Consider the following 5,315-nt stretch of genomic DNA (forward strand, 5'->3'; position numbering starts at 1 on the left):
TGATAAGCCCATCAAAGGCATTCTTCACTTCTGTGACGGACTTTTTTCTCTCTCGTTTCTTTTTGGTTCTTCATTAGAATTTCCATCTCTCTGCTTACATAGCCTGTCTGTCCTTGCATGCTGTTTATATTATCCATTAGTGCCCTTAGCATATGCATCCTAGTGGTTTTAAACTCCAGGTTTTATCATTTCAACATCCCTGCCATGTCTGATTCTGATGCTTGTTCTCTCTTCAACTTTGCCTTTTGGTGTGCGCCTCAGTTTCTTCTTGATAGCTTTGTGATGTACTAGGTAAGAAGAAATGCCTTTAGTGATGTGGTGGTGAAGTGAGGGGGCAAGGAAAGTGTCCTATATCCTGTGAGTTGAACTGTTTTTTTAGTGAGCTGCTGCCTCTGGACTATGAACTCACAAGTGTTTCTCAGATTTTTCTCCCCACTGGGATGTATTGGGCTGGAGTTGGGTATTCCTTTCACCAGGTCAGTTAGGCTCTGATAATTAATATCTGAGCAAGTTAGGCTTTTATTTACTTATTAACTGGTTTCCCCCTGAGGGCAGGTCTTAATAAGAACAGAATACTCTGGTTTGTTTCAAAATGGTTCCTTGGTCCTCCGCCTGTCGGAAGGCTGAGGGAATTTTTCCGAGATATTTACTATTGGTACCCGGTTTAACTCCTGGAAGTTAAACTCACACTGTTGTAGGACTCCTCCTCAGCTTGATTAGGTGTTGTAACTCCAGGGAAAAATCCCGGGGCAAAATACCTTTGAAACTGAAATCAGTCAAAGGGAGAAATAAAGTGGTAGGAACCCATTTATTTCTTAGAAGCAGTCCACTTCTGCTCTCCTGTGTCTCTCACCACCAGGCTGCAGAAGAAGGGGCCCCCACCCAAGCTCTCAGGTACAGATAAGCCCTCCCTTGCCCTTGTAATTACCTATTGATATGGAGATAGACTAGTTCTCTCCACCCCTTGGAAACACCTATTGCGTGAAGATGCACTAAAACCAGGTGAGAGATTCTGAAAATACTGCAATTTTACCCACAGGTGTCCTGGAGTTTTTAACCCTCAGGCTTGCCCACATGGAGCCTCCAACTCTTCATCAATTCCAATCCAGGTTTTCACACCCTGGGACTGGCTCCTGCAGCAGTTTTCCATGTCTCTGCTCCAGGAAGTCATGACTGCCTTTATTCACCTATCTGTGTCTCCAGTAGTGGGGGCAGCAGAGGTTTGCCCTGTGTCTTCCCTTGTCTTATGAATCCAGGGACAGTTGTTGAATTTGTTCAGATTTTCCTTTGTTAGGATAGAGTGGCAACTTCCAACCTCCTTACTTGCAGAACCAGCCCAACATACGCTTTTCCTTGTAACCTCAATACCCAATGGCAGACATTCTTGGGGTACCTGCTCAGCCCATGACCCCACCTTGGAGGAAAATGCACCCTGCCACTAAGAGGAAGACTCAAGGGACATTTTTATTATGTGACCCCAGGCTCTGGCTGCAGCTGATTGGACCAGAGGTAGACACTTGACACAAGGTGAGCCAATCATTTTTTCTTTCTTAGAAACTTGGCTTGAGACAGAGACACTAGTGAATTGGACGATAATGCTAGAACCAAGAAGGGTGTGTTCTTACATAAGCTATCTTCTGCAATGGCTACTGGGTTTCATGAGATCACCTTGAATCCTTCCCCAAAATTCCCTCCTGATTTAGATAGAATGAGTGGGTTTCTGTTATTTACAATGAAAATGGCCTTGATTACAATAGGTAGTACAATTAACATTTTACAAATGAAGAAACTGAGATTCAGAGAGGTTAAAAACACCTTCCCCATACTCACTCTTGGGCAGGACTGCTATTGGCGGGAGTAACAAATAAGCCCCAAATCCAGGAGCTTAGTACAGTAAATGTTTATTTCTCCCTCCCCTACCAGTCTGGGGTAGACAAGCTGGCGGCCCAGGCACACACTCCCATCATGCGGTATTGTCTTGGAAATGCACAGCTTCTAGGGCTGGGTGGAAGGGAAGAATGAGGGTGAAGCACCATGTACTGGGTTTCACTTGGAAGCAGTGCACCTCATTCCCACCCGCATCCCATTGGCCAAACCCAGTCACACAGTCCTACTAAATGCAAAGGGAGCTAGGAAATGTCGGTTTCCTGTGAATCCAGGAAGAATGAGTGGTGAGCATCTAGCTGATCTCTCCTGGCTCACACAACTGGTGAGTGGCAGAGGCAGGACTTGACCTCAGGTTAACCTGACCCGAGCACAGGGCACGTCAGAGTCAGTCTCTGTGCCATGCTACATCCTCGGCAGCCTGCCAGTATTCCCAGCAGGCAGAGGTGTGAGGCCCCATACTCACCACCATCCTTCTCTGCTCTGCCACACCTCAGCCTGTGAAAGACCAGGGAAGAGCTGCACCTGAGCAGCAGCTATTCAGACCTTCAGAGAAATGGGAAGTTGGTTTTCAGTGACAGGGCAGGGCCGCTGTGAATTTAATCCTTCAGATCCCTAGGACTGTGCCATCAGCAGCCTCTGCATGTCTTAAGCTCCTGTTTGAGGGAAATGGCCATGTGAAGGAAGACTCTCTGGGCTCTGCTGCACGAGGAGCCTTGAATTATACCCCTTGGGGCACATGGTTAGAAAACACAACCAAGGGCTTTGTCTCCTGGGCAGCGGCAGTAAGTTCCCTCAGACCCGGGGCCTAAAACAGCCACAGTTCATTCTCTCACAGTCCTGGAGGCCTGAAGTTGGAAATCAAGGAGCCGGCAGGGCCGCGTCCCCCACAGGATCTCAGGAGGAACCCTTCCTTGGCTCTTCCAGCCTCGGGTGGCTGTCGGCAGTCCTTGGGTTCCAGGCCACATCACTCCAGTCACCGCCTCTGTCTGCACACTGCCTTCTCCACACGGTCTCTTAGAAGAACAATAATCACTGGATTTAGGGCCCACCTGGGGAGTCTGGGATTATCTCAAAGTCCTTAATTAAATTACATCTGCAAAGACCCTTTTTCTAAGTAAGGTCAAATCACAGGTTCCCGAGATTCAGATGAGGACATGTCTTCTTGGGGCCACCATTCAACCCACTATAGGTATCTTGAAATTATTCTCAAGTCGGAAGTTGAGAACCAAGCCATCGTCATTCTGGGGACTTTGAGAACCAAAGACATTCACATGGAACTTCTATCCCCATCCTGGTCACAGGGAGTCCCTTCAAATGCCCAGCAGCATAGCACATGGCAAAGCCAGGGCACATAGGTGCTTTGAGTCAAACTGGAAGGATCCTCTCTTCACTTCTGGCAAAGGACACAGAGTAGCATGTATGCCGTTACAAACTCTTTTACTGATTTGCTTTAAAATACTTAGAATTTAGGTTTACCTTAGACAGTGAGGGGTATGAACCAAGTCAGACCTGTAGGTGTGAATGGGGAGACATGGGGGCCTCTTCCCAAATCCCACCAATGCTGTCACCAAGGAACCTAATGGAAAATCCCTAGAAGTCAAATACTTGAGTGATTCGAGGGAGAGCACGATCCTTTCCACAGGGAACATCACGTGCTCTGACCGGGAGTGGAAGGAGCTCCCAAATTAGGTAAGTGTGACGTTGTGGAGGCTGAGAAACAGCTGAGAAACAGCAAACCTGAGTCCCTGCCAAGTCAGAGTTCTCCTCTGTCCACAATGTTTGGGGAATACCATCCCTTCACCCTCATTGATGAAGCACGTCTCAGGGTTTCTGAGGTCAAATCCAACTCTGACATTCCAAGAATCCTCACAGAGAATTACTTATTTGTGCTGCTCTTTCTCTGGGCCTGTGTCTGTCTTCCTTTCTCAGAGAGGGAGGGAAAGACTGGATGCGTCCATGGTAGGACACAAAGCATCTGCTGGAAACGCCCAGTCAAGAAAACCAACAGCTCCTTCAAAAGATGCCACACAGAACATACACACAAAAGCAGAGGAAAGGGATCTTTTTGTGATTCTGCTTGGTTTCCTCAGTGCCCTGGGCTGGGGAGTATCACTTCCTACCCAGCTGCCCAAATACTAGCAAATGGCTCCTAGACCACCACCTCCCCTCAGTACTTGGAGAACCAGAAGTTACCAGAACTGAGTTACAAGGAGGTTAATACTGAAAAGGTGCTTTGTGAGTTAGGGGACTTTGCTGAGAGAACTAACCACAGCTGGAGTGGTCCTGGGTCCAGACAGTAGACAAAGCAGTCACAATACTTAAGATCAAACTGTTTCCTGCTGGAACAATGTGGGATTAATGAGGGTTGTTGGCAGAGAAAGGGCAGCATTTACACAGACACGTGTTTCAAGTTCACAAGTAGAAAACATACATCTTATATATATTAAATACTTAAAATATTAACTATTTTAATTAACAAACCTATTTGATTAAATAATATTACATATTTATATAGCAAATAATGTATTTATTATATATTTATACAGAAAATTTTAATCTAGATCTCTAAAAGGTCACAGATGTTTCTTACCATTTCATATTGTAAGATAAATTCTAGCCAGAATAAGCAGGCAAAGAGAGGCAACAAAGGGCCAGGTAATTTATTTAAATACCCCCAGGTGACTTCTATGACCTCTGGCAAAAAGGCCATAGAACCTCACCCGGGGGTATTTAAATAAATTACCTGGCCCTTTGTTGTCTCTCTTTGCCTGCTTATTCTGGCTAGAATTTATCTTACACATATAATTTTTTCATGATCTTGGAATTCTAGTCCAGAAAGAATCAGGGTCAGAAACCGTTTATATACAGAGCATAGTGAGAAATACACTTGCTTGAAACAAATTGTATTTCCTTAAATTTTGTTTTATGATAAATCTTTTTCCTTATGGTAACTGGACCTTAGGAATTATTAGGCTTTGTTAGTTCAATAAAGTGTTATGATTTTGTACAAGTCACCGTTGAATAATAACGTACCCTTCATTTTGACTCAGGTGGTTACACCCATGTAGGCCAAGAGGTCCTGGTGGGTACCACCACTAACTTCTCACCTGCCCAGTCCCCAGGCCGGCATCAATAGCCCTGCTCCGGTTGGTTCTACAGACCCAGACCTGAATGGGTAGCACATAGAAGAAACACGTTAACTCCAAGTTTAGTGGCCAGACGGTCTGCATTCACAGCCCAGTTCTGTAGCTCACTGGCTGGAGAGCTTGGGCAGATACTCACCTTTCTGTCCTCCATTCGGTCATCTGTGAAATGGGTTATTCACTGTACCCAAGTTATAAGGTCCTTGTGAAGATCAAATGAGTAATGCTATATGCATTAGCTGTTATAATTATCATTAGCATTATTTGACACAAAACAGCAAAGAC

The sequence above is a fragment of the Manis javanica genome, chromosome 2 (genome assembly GCF_040802235.1).
Source record: "Manis javanica isolate MJ-LG chromosome 2, MJ_LKY, whole genome shotgun sequence".
NCBI lineage: Eukaryota > Metazoa > Chordata > Mammalia > Pholidota > Manidae > Manis > Manis javanica.